The sequence below is a fragment of the Podarcis muralis genome, chromosome 4 (genome assembly GCF_964188315.1).
Source record: "Podarcis muralis chromosome 4, rPodMur119.hap1.1, whole genome shotgun sequence".
NCBI lineage: Eukaryota > Metazoa > Chordata > Lepidosauria > Squamata > Lacertidae > Podarcis > Podarcis muralis.
The window spans coordinates 107,238,813-107,252,751 of NC_135658.1; positions in this window are offsets into that span (position 1 = coordinate 107,238,813).

The window sequence follows — 13,939 nt, forward strand, 5'->3', positions numbered from 1 at the left end:
TCTGCTTCCCCTGCCGAGTGAAGCCGCATGCCATTTGCCGGAGAGCGCTGGCTTCTTCCTTTTAAAATTCGGACTCAAAATCAACAACCCGTGAGTAATTTGGAACTGAATTTAAATTACTTCATTTTGGATTTGGTACGAGCGGGGGAGGTGAAAAGAGGAGGTCCATCTCCCCCCCCATTGTAAACAGTTTAACAGCAAGGAACTGCCAACTAAGGTTGTGAGAAGAGTTGTTTGCTACGTTTTGGTGACATATTAATTCCACGGATTTAAAGAGACTAAGATATTGTGCTGGAGGGCAAGAGTTTATGTGTTTGGATCAAGTACCACTTTTCCCGGACCGGGAGTAACCCGTGAGAAGAGCCTGTTGAGGATTTACAGGAAGCTTTTGACAGCTGTCAAATTAGCTGTCAAAGCTCGAAAAAACTGAAAGTTCTAATTCTAGCCGGTTATTTTGTTATAAAGTAATGAAAGTAAAGGAAGACTGTTACAAACAAAATTGACTTTTGGTTCGGAAGTGAAAGGAATACTAAGTAACTAGAATCCCTCTAGAGGGGATTCACGGACATTACAAGAATGGAGATTGGTCGAGAAATACGAGCTGAGTTGCAAGAGCTGGTCGTTCTCGTGGGAAAGCTGCGAGAGATCTATGAGCAAGGTCATGTTTTGTCTACAAGCCCTACAAAGTCGAAATCAACAGAAAATGTAGCTATTGAGATGGAAAAGGGCTTGATGCTCAAAACATGGGCAGCCGGACAAGAAAAGAAACCAAAAGCTGGACAAGAAAAGAAATTAAAGAAGGAAAAGGAGGAAATGATACTTGCTAAACAAGGGGCGACCGAAAAGATACAGAAGACAAAGGAAAGTCGAAGATCTACCAAGATGATTTTGAACCCGACCAGAGTGATAGCTGGGCTAGTTGGGATGTATGAACTTAAGAAACAGAATTGGAGCTTCACCTTTGAACAACTAGCCCTGGCTGAAAGAATTACTGCGAGGAATGAGAAAGTCCTTTATCGAATTTGGGGATTTAATATAAGAGATTTCCAAAGAAGCCGGCCGAGAGGGACTGAAAAGGACTTGAGAGCCTCGGACGTAAGGGCACCAGGCTAAAAGATAGATTAATGGCTCTTGGTTTGGGGCTGAAACCGGGGAGGGAAAAGGAGGGTGTGGGAGCCCAAAGGGGGCCTGTTTCATTATGCAGTGTTTAAAATGTTTTTTACGTCAATTATTATTTCTAAAATGGGGAATTCGTGGATGGGAACCAGGGACAACTTTAGGAATAGTACTCTTTTTTGCTATTTCTTTCTTCTTTTCTGTTTTCTGTACTCTTTTGCCTTTTCATCTTTTCATACAACTTAAAAGTTACTGTTTAAATTGATGTAATATAATGAAACAATGGTTAAAATTGATTATAAAGAAGTGTATTAATAATATACGGTTATGACACTGTCAGGGGCTCAGGGGCAGAGCCACAGGGGAAAGAGCAGTTGGAGAGCGAAGGGGAGGAATCTGAGGGGAGCTTAGGAGGGTATGACAGTGACCCGAGAGATTCCATGAGTCTCTCTCTTCAACGGTCTAAAGTTACAGACGTAGGGATGCGCGCCACGGATGTAAAACCAACAATGAACTTCAATAAAGACCTTTGTATATAAAGAGACACTGGCGTTGGTCCTTTGTGAGCTGGGACCTGAGGCACCCCTGACAGACACTAAGGTTAAAAATTTGCTGGACAAAATAGTGGAAGTGGAATACAAGAAGGGGAGGTGTGGGGAAGTCAAGATAAGATGTCACTGAAAAGGAGGTTTAAAAGGTGGAATTTTTGTTCGTTTTTTTTCTCTTTTATTATGATGGTGTGTGCTTTCTATGTTTTTTTGATATATGCTTTGTACTTTTTGGAAATGATAATAAATATTATTTAAAAAAAAAACAAAGAAGGAGACTCCACCACACTCCTTGGCAGCAAATTCCACTGTCGAACAGCTCTTACTGTCAGGAAGTTCTTCCTAATGTTTAGGTGGAATCTTCTTTCTTGTAGTTTGAATCTATTGCTCCGTGTCTGCTTCTCTGGAGCAGCAGAAAACAACCTTTCTCCCTTCTCTATATGACATCCTTTTATATATTTGAACATGGCTATCATATCACCCCTTAACCTCCTCTTCTCCAGGCTAAACATGCCCAGCTCCCTTAGCCGTTCCTCATAAGGCATCGTTTCCAGGCCTTTGACCATTTCGGTTGCCTTCCTCTGGACACGTTCCAGTTTGTCAGTGTCCTTCTTGAACTGTGGTGCCCAGAACTGGACACAGTACTCCAGGTGAGGTCTGACCAGAGCAGAATACAGTGGCACTATTACTTCCTTTGATCTAGATGCTATACTCCTATTGATGCAGCCCAGAATTGCATTGGCTTTTTTAGCTGCCGCGTCACACTGTTGGCTCATGTCAAGTTTGTGGTCAACCAAGACTCCTAGATCCTTTTCACATGTACTGCTCTCAAGCCAGGTGTCCCCCATCTTGTATTTGTGCCTCTCATTTTTTTTGCCCAAGTGCAATACTTTACATTTCTCCCTGTTAAAGTTCATCTTGTTTGTTTTGGCCCAGTTCTCTAATCTGTCAAGGTCGTTTTGAAGTGTGATCCTGTCCTCTGGGGTGTTGGCCACCCCTCCCTGTTTGGTGTCATCTGCAAATTTGATCAGGATGCCCTTGAGTCCATCACCCAAGTCGTTGATAAAGATATTGAATAAGACCGGGCCCAAGACAGAACCCTGTGGCACCCACTAGTCACTCTTCTCCAGGATGAAGAGAAACCTTTGGGTTCGTTCGGTCAGTCAGCCAGTTACAAATCCACTGAGTGGTAGCATAGTCAAGACCGCATTTTACCAGCTTCTCTACAAGAATATCATGGGGCACCTTGTCGAATGCCTTGCTGAAATCAAGGTAGGCTACATCCACTGCGTTCCCTTCATCTACCAGGCTTGTAATTCTGTCAAAAAACGAGATCAGGTTAGTCTGACATGACTTATTTTTCAGAAATCCATGCTGACTATTGGTGATCACAGCATTCCTGTCTAGGTGCTCACAGACTGTTTGCTTAATGATCTGCTCCAGAATCTTCCCTGGTATTGATGTCAGACTGACTGGGTGATAATTATTTGGGTCCTCTCTTTCCCCCTTTTTGAAAATAGGGACAACATTTGCCCTCCTCCAGTCTGCCGGGACATCGCCTGTTCTCCAGGTATTCTCAAAGATGACTGCCAGTGGTTCTGAGATCACATCTGCCAGTTCTTTTAATACTCTTGGATGCAGTTCATCTGGCCCTGGAGACTTGAATACATCTAAACTAGTTATTCTGGGCTGTGTTTCCTCGGCTGAATCATTTGCTCCAAATTCTTCAGGTCGGGCATTGTTTTCTTTATTGGAGAAGATTGAGGCAAAGAAGGCATTGAGGAGTTCAGCCCTTTCTGTGTCCCCTGTTTGCATTTCACCATCTTCTCCTCTGAGTGACCCCACTGTTTCTTTGTTCTTCCTTTTGCTACGGACATACCCATAATAGCCTTTTTTGTTGCTTTTAACCTCTCTAGCAAGCCTGAGTTCATTCTGTGCTTTAGCTTTTCTGACTTTCTGTCTACATGTGCTGGCTATTTGTTTGAATTCCTCTTTGGTCGTTTGCCCCTTTTCCATTTTTTGTACACATCCTTTTTTAATCTTAACTCAGTTAAAAGTTCTTTAGATAGCCACCCTGGCTTCTTTAGGCACCTTCCATCTTTCCGTCTCATTGGTATTGCCTGAAGTTGTGCTTTTACTATCTCCCTCTTAACAGACTCCCAGCCATCATGAACTCCCTTTCCTTTTAGTATTACTGTCCATGGGATCTCACCCAGCACTTCCCTAAGTTTTATGAAGTCGGCTTTCTTAAAGTCAAGAAATTGAGTCCTAGTATGCTTGGCTGCTCCTTTCCGCTGTATAGTAAACTTCAGAAGAGCATGATCACTCGCGCCTAATGATCCTTCCACTTCTACCCCACTAACCAGGTCATCAACATTGGTTAGGACCAGATCTAAAATGGCTGTTCCTCTTGTTGCTTCTCCCACTTTCTGGACAATGAAGTTGTCTGCAAGGCCAGTGAGGAATCTGTTTGACCGTATGCTCTTGGCTGAGTTTGACATCCAACAAATAACCGGGTAATTGAAGTCCCCCATTACTACTATCTCCCTTCCTTTTGCATGCTTGGCCATCTGTTCCAGGAAGGCATCATCTATGTCCTCCGTTTGGCTTGGGGATCTATAGTAAACTCCCACAATGAGGTCTCTGTTATAGAAATAGATTGTATCCCTCCATTATTACATTCCAATCGTGGGACTTATCCCACCAGGTTTCAGTGATTCCTATTATGTCATATTTAGTTTGCTGTACCAAGAGCTCAAGCTCATCTTGTTAATTTCCCATGCTTTGCGCATTAGTGTACAGACATTGAAGTCCATTAATCATTCCCCCGTGTCTCTTATTTAAGGATTTTTTCCTCCCACCACTAGGTCTGCGTGCTGTTTGCTCCATTTGGTCTATGACATTTGGATGATCATTTTCATCAATTGATAGACTCCTACCTTCAGGAGCACTGTCTCCCTCCCCCACATTAGTCAGTTTAAAGCCCTCCTGATGAGGTTTCTGAGATTTTTGGCAAAAACATTCCTCCCAACCGTTGTGAGGTGCAGCCCATCGCTTGCCAGAAGTCCATCTTCAAGAAACTGCAGTCCGTGATCTAAGAATCCAAACCGTTCCTGTTTACACCATTTGCGAAGCCAGCTGTTCACTTCCACTATTTTTCCCTCTCTCCCTGGGCCACGTCGTTCAACTGGGAGGACAGATGAGATGACAATTTGTGCATTTAATTGCTTCAATTTCCTGCTCAGAGCCTTGTAGTCTCTTTTGATCTTCTGGAGGCTATTGCTTGCAGTGTCATTGGTTCCCACATGAACCATGAGGAAGAGGTATTTGTCAGTGGGTTTTATGATTCCTTGCAGTCGTTCAGTTACATCTTGGATCTTAGCCCCAGGGAGACAGCACACCTCCTAAGACATCTTGTCAGGCCCACGGATCACTGCTTCTGTTCCCCTCAGTAGGGAATCCCCTATCACCACTACACGCCTCCTCTTAGGTTTAGTCGGGGTTCTTCCGTGAGCTGTCCGTTCCAAGGTCGCCTGCACATTCCCGGAGGACTGACTTTGCTGCTCGTCTTCATATACCTGATCGACTGTAATGAGGGAGAGATCCTCAAATGGAGTCTGTTCTTCGTCTTCCATGCTAGGGGAGAGGACTTCAAAGCGATTGTGTATTTCTAAACAATCAGAGCGAACCCTGGGCCTCCTACTTCTTTGAGTCACGTTTCTCCATATATCTGGCACCTGTGTTGGTGAACTAGCCTCCTTCTCAGGGGTGTCCCCTGTCTCCTCCTTGGTGGAGACGGTGTTCTCTGTTGCTTCCAAGAAGAGCTCCAGCTCTCTAATTCTTTGGAGCGTAGCTACATGTTCCTCCAGTTGCTGGACTTTGTCTTCTAAGAGGGCAATCAACATACAATTGCTGCAGGTAAAGCTGCCTGCAACCTTTGGCAAGATGGCAAACATTGTGCAGGAACCGCAGGCGACTGCAGCTGTTCCCTCACCCTCCATCTTGAAAACGTGTCGTTGGGGGTGGCTACAGTGGTCCTCCATCTTAAAAAGCGTGAAGACAGGACAAATAACCCCCCCCAAAAAACCTAGGTCTCCCCCAACAAACGTTTGAGACTAGCTCCCCTAAATCTAAAAGATGGATCAAACTGCGCACGCCGCTGCCCTGCAAGCTCTGATAAGCTCCTCCCACAGCTAATCACCTGACTCAACAGAAACCCTGCCCCCTCTGACCTTTGCACAGGGAGAGCAGCTAATCAGCCACAAACACACACACAAGAAAACCCTTATGTGCTATAAGAAATTATGTGCTATAAGAAACCAAGAAACCTCCTGCTGGGTCAGACCAAAAGCCAAGAGCCTTTCTTCCTCCAGTACCCAATCAGATGCCTCCAGGAAAGCCAGCAACAGCCCTCCCCAATTGTTGCTCCCCAGCAACTAGAATTCAGAGACATACTGCCTTTGTACAAGGATCTATCACTTCTCCTTTGGGCAGACCACTCCTCCATGATTTTGTCTGATTCCCCTATAAGCCAGTGACCATGAGCACATCCTGTGGCTTTTTAGTACCATGCATTCATTATGCATAGCATGAATAAATACTTTGTTCTATTCTGCTGCCCACTTATTCCAATCCAAATTGTACATTTTAAAAACTTCTCTATAAGTTAAGAATGCACATTGTCAGGGGCTCAGGAGCAGAGGCACAGGGGAGAGAGGAAATGGAGAGCGAAGGGGAAGAATCTGAGGGCAGCGGAGGGGAGAATGACAGTGACCCGAGAGATTCCATGAGCCTCTCCAGCGAATCAGAAGATTCCCAGAAGGGGGCGCCGACGGTCAGGGCAAGGGGGGTCCCAGGGGGGACACACCAGAAGCAAGGGGCCAGCGGGGACTCCCAAAGCAGCAGCTGGAGATCAGGACCAGCTTCCCCACCAGAGCGTAGTGGGGGGGAAGAGTCCCATGGGTCTGGGCCAGCGTCTCCTCCAGCAGGGAGGGAAGAGGAGTCAGGGCTGACCACGCCTCTATCGGAGAGTGGGGGAACGGAGGGGAGGTCAGACCCAGCTAGCCAGCGTCTCCTCCAGCAGGGAGGGAAGAGGAGTCAGGGCTGACCACACCTCTATCGGAGAGTGGGGGAACGGAGGGGAGGTCAGACCCAGCTAGCCTCCCCGAAGGGGGAAGCAGTGACAGGAGCAGTGTAACGGTCAGGAGGAAGGTGGCCGGCTGGGCGCGCGCGCCAGGTTCGAATGTACAGGCGCGCGGGACAGCAGAAAACCCGGATTGGGAACCAGGTCCTAAAGCCCGCCGGAGGCAGGGGGAAGACTCAGGGGACTCAGCGTCAGAAGAGTCTAGGAAGGGCAAGACCCCAGCGGACAGGCGGACCCAGAGGAGGAAAGAGCAAAGGAAGAGGTGGAGCAAGGCTAGAGTCTTAAACTGGTGTCTGGGGGGAGGAGATTCAGACGGAGCTTCGGCGGTCTAGAGTTTGAGACGTAGAGCTGCGCGCCGCGGCTGTAAAAGCGAAAATGAGCTTCAATAAAGACTGTTTTATATAACAACGAACTGGCGTTGGTCCTTTGTGAGCTGGGACCTAGGGCAGCTCTGGCACACATGATTTGCAGTGCATGTTTAAAGGTAAAGGTAAAGGTACCCCTGCCCGTACGGGCCAGTCTTGACAGACTCTAGGGTTGTGCACCCATCTCACTTAAGAGGCCGGGGGCCAGCGCTGTTCGGAGACACTTCCAGGTCACGTGGCCAGCGTGACATCGCTGCTCTGGCGAGCCAGAGCCGCACACGGAAACGCCGTTTACCTTCCCGCTAGTAAGCGGTCCCTATTTATCTACTTGCACCCGGGGGTGCTTTCGAACTGCTAGGTTGGCAGGCGCTGGGACCGAACAACGGGAGCGCACCCCGCCGCGGGGATTCGAACCGCCGACCTTTCGATCGGCAAGCCCTAGGCACTGAGGCTTTTACCCAGTGCATGTTTACTCAGGAGTAAAACTTAAGTTTAGTAGGACTTGCCTAGGAGTGTATATAAGACGACAGCCATATTCTGCTTTTGTTGGTCATGGGGAAATGCACTGAACTATTGATTCTATATGGATGCTTCAGTTGTGAATCCTGCACTGCACTACATGACCCTTGGGGTGCCTTCCAACTCTATGATTCTATGAGTCCCTCCCCATGGTTGCTGACCCACTTTCTGGTGCCTGAGATTTCATCAGTTATTTTGCACACACTTTGAAGGCTCATCTTTTACTAGAATCCGTTTGTTGAAATGAAACCTGAGGTTACCCAGATGCTGAATTCTACATCCACCCTCTAAATTTTGATGGCTTTTCCTTCACTTGCCCCACCTAAGTCACGCTTGGTCCCAGACAAAAACAAAACTTTATGGTCCAATACTGTGGTGAAATTTATCAGTGTGAATTGTTTTCTTCATTTTTTGGGAACAGATGTGGTGAAGCAGTGGGGAAAAATAAGTGCCTGCTTACTGCTGACCAAAGGGAATATCAACAAGAATTGAAAAAGAACTACAAGAAGTTGAAAGAGAACCTCAGACCAATGATCGAGAGGAAGATCCCAGAGCTGTATAAACCTATTGTGAAAGTTAACAGTATTTCAAGGTATAAGAATAGCCCTTTCCCCCACATGCCCAATAACCATAGCAAAATACAACAAAGGATGGGGGTAAGCAATATGGTTCACTCCAGATGATCAGCCTCAGTTATCATGGCCAATGGTCATTTTCTTCTTATTTATTTTAGGGGCTTATTCTAGTTTTAGGAAATATGAAAATCTGCCTCCACAGAACAGTTAAGAGCAGCTTCATGAAAAGGAGCTATCTACTTGCAGTGGATCAAATACTAGAGGATATGCAAATGTTGTTTGAAGTCGAAAGATTTCCCTTCTTTCTGTACTCAACAATCACATCTTCTAAGGGAGGGGATATTGAAACTACTTGCAGAAAAACTGATATTTTATTATAAATTGACATGGATATTTTCACGCACAGAGAAAACAGCTTTGTGTTTTCTCTAAATTCTAAAGGCCAGTTCACAATATTGCATTGTCAACACAATGTTCCCTCTATGTATGTATGTATGTATGTATGTATGGGTATCTATGAAACTTCATCTGTGGATGTTTGACCATACCAAGCTCAAGGAAATGTTCCTGAATGCAACCCAAAGCCCCTTCTGCGCAATCATGAATTTGCATCAATGTTACATATAAGCACATTCACCAAGCAGCAGATACGAACAGTTAACCAAAACAAATCAACCCATTTTTTAAGCACATTTCTATTGCATTTATTGTGATAAGAAACTTACAGACATTTGTATCTAGATTCCAGCTTATATAAAATTATTGTTGTTTGAATGGGAATAATCTTATTGCTTGATGGAAAGTACTGCAATGGATGGATCTGGTAATAACTTTTCTCATGGAAGTGGATGCCATTATGCTTTTTAACAAGTAAGATAAATTTGCAGGAGGATAAAGCAATGCTCTGTAATATTTAAATCTCATTGGATGGAGGCCACACAAATGCAAAATGGAGACCACTCAAGTGAGAACAATAAAACTCCATTTACTGCAAAAGTTATATTTCTTCCTATGGGCTACAGGGATTCATTCTAGTTACAGATAGGTAGCCGTGTTGGTCTGCCATAGTCAAAACAAAAAAAAATTCCTTCCAGTAGCACCTTAAAGACCAACTAAGTTAGTTCTTGGTATGAGCTTTCGTGTGCATGCACACTTCTTCAGATACACTGAAACAGAAGTTGGCAGATATATAGTGAGAAGGTGGAGAGGGGTATTACTCAGAAGGGTGGTGGGAATGGGTGATTGGCAGATAGGGATTCATTCTAGTTAGAATATTTTATTATTGTAATTATAATTGTTATTTAAAAGTAGCACTATATTTCTTCTAATACTTGAAATACAGTGTTGGTTCCTGACTTTTATTTTTGCTTCATGTTGGGTGGGACTCATTTCCCTTCAGTTCAGTGTTCACGAGAGGCAAGGTAAAAACTTTGCAAATTTGTATACATATATGTATATGGTAGGGACGCGGGTGGCGCTGTGGTCTAAGCCACTGAGCCTCTTGGGCTTGCTGATCAGAAGGTCGGTAATTCGAATCCCTGTGACAGGGTGAGCTCCCATTGCTATCGGGCACCTGCTCTCTCTCCAAACCTGGCTTTCCATCAACGAGGCCCAAAGAATGGTGATGTTTGGATAAGAGGCCAGCGCATTCCCCTCCGAGAGATCCAAGATATATTGATGTAGTAAAGGTGCGGCCTGAGACCGGAATTGATGGCGCGGACCCTGGCCCAATGCACAATGCTGTGCCCGCTTATCCAGATGCGCGCCCTCATAGCTCCTGCACCCTAGGGTCCCCGTTAACGGCATGGTTTCTATCCCAGTGGACAGTGCAGGGCCTATAATCCCAAATGTGCACCACAACGTCACCTGAAAGCAAAAGAAGGTAACGAAGCCAGGTCAAGTATACTGTGAACAATCTCAAGGTCTTACAATATATCCCTTAAATGCATCAGACTTCCACTGCCCCCAAGTCCTTCATCCTTTCAGCTGAGAGTCCCAAATGCAGTGCTGTGGTGGCGGCCCCAATCCTAAAGGAGTTAGCCGCGAATTCAGCTGAGGATAAACCGCAGGCAGCCATCTCTCTTTGCATAATGCGCGTGGACTGGTGCCGTGCAAGGCGGGAGCCATCCAAATGTATAAGGAATGGACCTGAGACGGTTGGTCTCACGTGCATGAAATGTTTAGTGTCCTTTACCGCTGAACAGTTTTGGAACATTGGACATGCAGGACTAAATTGGATCTGGACAAGGTCATGTCTCTCAAACTAACCCCGGGCAGCGGATTCTGGTTGGCCCTTACAAACTACTACGCCAATGCGCATAGCACCAAAGGCAATGGAGTATGCAGCTGAAAATAACCGGGCCTTGTCCTCGGACCAACAGTTACTTCTTATTTTATTTTATTTAAATTATTTTTATTTTATTTAATTATTTGGAATTGGCATAGAATGTCATAAGGGCCTTCTACCATCACTTTTAGGAGGCTGCAGCCTGCGCCAGCCCTACAACAACAACAACAACAACAATAATAATAGTAATAATAATAATAATAAGTTATTATTTGTACCCCACCCATCTGGCTGTGTTTCCCCAGCCACTCTGGGCGGCTTCCATAGAAATCAAACATACACTAAAATATCACACATTAAAAAAAAACAAAAAACAACTTCCCTGAACAGCAGCCCTACAGTGCCCTTCACACTAAGAAGTCCACGCCAGGGTCTATGGATTAAACAACCTTACAGAAAAAGGGAGATTGCCGCTGTCAGGGGTTCAGGGAGAGAGGCACAGATGAGGGAGGAGACTGAGAGCGAGGGGGAAGAATCCCGGAACGAGGAGGAGGAGGATGACAATGACTTGAGGGTTTCCATGAGTCTTTCAAGTGAATCGGAGGATTCCCAAAAGGGGGCGCCCCTGGTCAGGCCAAGGGGAGTCACAGGGGGGACTCGTCAGGAGCAGGGGAGCAGCAGGGGAACCCCGAGTGGGAGTTGGAGATCGGGGCCGGCTTCCCCGCCGGAACAGAGTGAAGAGGGTGGAGTTCCCAGTGTGACAGACGAAGCAGAGCAGGAAGCAGAGAGGGGAAGGAGATCGGGGCAAGACGTCCTGCCGGAAGGGGCGGAGAGTAGTACAGAGAGTAGTGTAACTGTCAAGAGGAAGGTCAGAGGTAGCGAACGAGCGCCAAGTTCAAATGTGGAGGCACGCGGAAATGCGGAGAGCCCGGAGGAGGAGCCTGGTCCCAAAGCACGGAGGAGGGGGGAGCGGGCGTCTGGGGACTCAGCGTCAGGGGAATCCAGGAGGGGAGGAACCCAGGGGGGCAGAAAGACCCTGCGGAAAAGGAAGGACAGGAAGAGGTGGACCAGCACAAGCCTCTTAAACTGGTGTAGAGGCGGGACTGATTCAGAGGGGACTTCAGCGGTCTAAGCGTAACAGACGTGGGGCTGCGCGCCTCGGCTGTGGAACAAACAATGTACTTCAATAAAGACTTTTGTAAATAAAGTGGACTTGGCGTTGGTCTCTTGTGAGCTGGGACCTGAGGCGGCCCTGACAGCCGCCTACTGGATGTTTAATAGTCTTTGCTGCACGACCCTAGCACCCTCCAATGTACCAAGTATTGCAGAGCTTCAGCCTTGGTAGGAGGTGTGTCAAGCCTAGGATTTTCTAGTTTGCCTTGAGGTGTGTCAAACCTAGCATTTATTCATTCATTTTTTAATATTTATTTATTTATTTATTTATTTATTTATTTATTTATTTATTTGCCTTGGAACTCCATAAAGTCCAACCAAGCCTTTTTATAAGATCTAAGCGTGGACGGGGCTCCTGAAGCTAATACTCCTTTCAGGACATCACGTTCCCAAGGCTCCAAAGGTGCTCCCGGAATGGCTGTGGCAATTTGCTGCGCCTGAGCATCTGTGATCTCATTGTTAACCCTAGGGGTAAATTTGGTAGAGAAATAGATGTTTAATTCTAAGCACAAAAGGACAAAGGTCCGGGGCAGATCTGCCACTCTAGGAGAGTGTGATAATTGCTTTGACAGGACACTGACAACCATTTGATTGTCGGTCCAGAAGCATACCTGGTGATTCCTGAACTCGTCAGCACACAAATGCCATTGTACTTTTCCAGGAACTTCAACCCAACCTTCAGGTCTGACTTGACCACTTTAGAGAGGCGCACTCAGTGTTGCGGAGCACGCTGTCCCGCTGACAGGTTAGCCAATCGCCCACAAAAGGGGCGGCCAGGGAACACTACCCAGCATGCAAAGTTGAGGTGACCGAAGCGCGAATTGACTCTGGCCAAGGGTTCTTGAGGGGAATTTGCAGAATTAATGCAAGCCTCTCCCTTGGTAGGCGGGATGTCTGTGCAATTGTGTCCAATTCAATACCCAAAATAGGTTATGGTCAAAACTGGACCCTCTGTTTTGTCCGCCACCAAAGGTACCCCAAGCTCCTCAGCCAGGGAGGTGAAAGCCTCTAAAGGGGAAGCGCACTCAGGGCTATTACTAATGATGGAGGGGAGAGAGTTATCGAGGTAATGGTTCACCCTTTCAGAACCAGTTCTAAAGCGAAGCCCAGTCCAAAATTGCACTAAATGTCTCAAAGGCTGCACAAGCTGCTGAGCACCCTATCGGAATAGATTTGTCTATGGAATAAGCCCCCTCAAATCTAAAACCTAGCCATAGAGATTCCTCAGGATGAATTGGCAGGAGACGGAAAGTCGACTCAATGGCGCACTTAGCCAAGAGCGCGCCCCTGCTGAACCTTCGCATACGCTTTATAGCCTGATCAAAGGAGGCATACTTCACAGAACAAGGCTTCTGTGGTATTGCATCATTGACTGAGCCACCTCTAGGGTAGGATAGGTTGTGGATCATAGGATACTCTCCTGGAGACAATGCCTAAAGATGAAATGAGTAAACCTGCTATAGGTGGCTCCCTGAAGGGGCCGGCCACCCTCCCGGCCAGACATTTCTTTAATTTCTTTTTTGCAATAGCTGGCATTTCCCAATGAAACGAGGATCTTGAAGCACTAACAGAAACTCTTCCCAGGGTACTTTGCTGCCTCTATTTTAGGTTATTTATCGAGAAGGGTTCTAAGAGGTGAGAGCTTAACAGAAGAGAACACCACAGTCAAGGGCCAAATTCATACCAGTTTGTGGCTGTTCTTTTTGGCGGGCCTGTGAGCTTTTCAAGACCCCTGGTGGAAATGCCCCCTGCTGCCCGGAAAGGGGTGTTTACCTTTAAAACATGAAGACGCTGGGTGGTTACCTAGGCACTTCTCACCTTCATGCGCATACTTACAATTTGGCCCCTGGCACACACCCGTGTTGTACTCCCAGCAAACCTCATGGTGAGAGACTCGCTTAGCTTCAAATCTTCCAACTTTCCTTTTTCCACATAGGGACCTGTCAGGGGCTCAGGAGCAGAGGCACAGGAGAGTGAGGAAATAGAGACCGAGGGGGAGGAATCTGAAAGAAATGTTAACGATGACAGCCGTCCGAGGTCTCTGAGTCTCTCCAGCGACTCGGAGGATTCACAGAAAGGGGCTCCCATGGTCAGAGCAAGGGGGGTGCCTAGGGGGACACCCCAGGAAGAAGGGGCAAGAGGGGACTCAGAGAGCGGCAGTTGGAAATCAGGACCAGCTTCTCCACCAGAGCGCAGTAGGGGGGAGGAGTCCC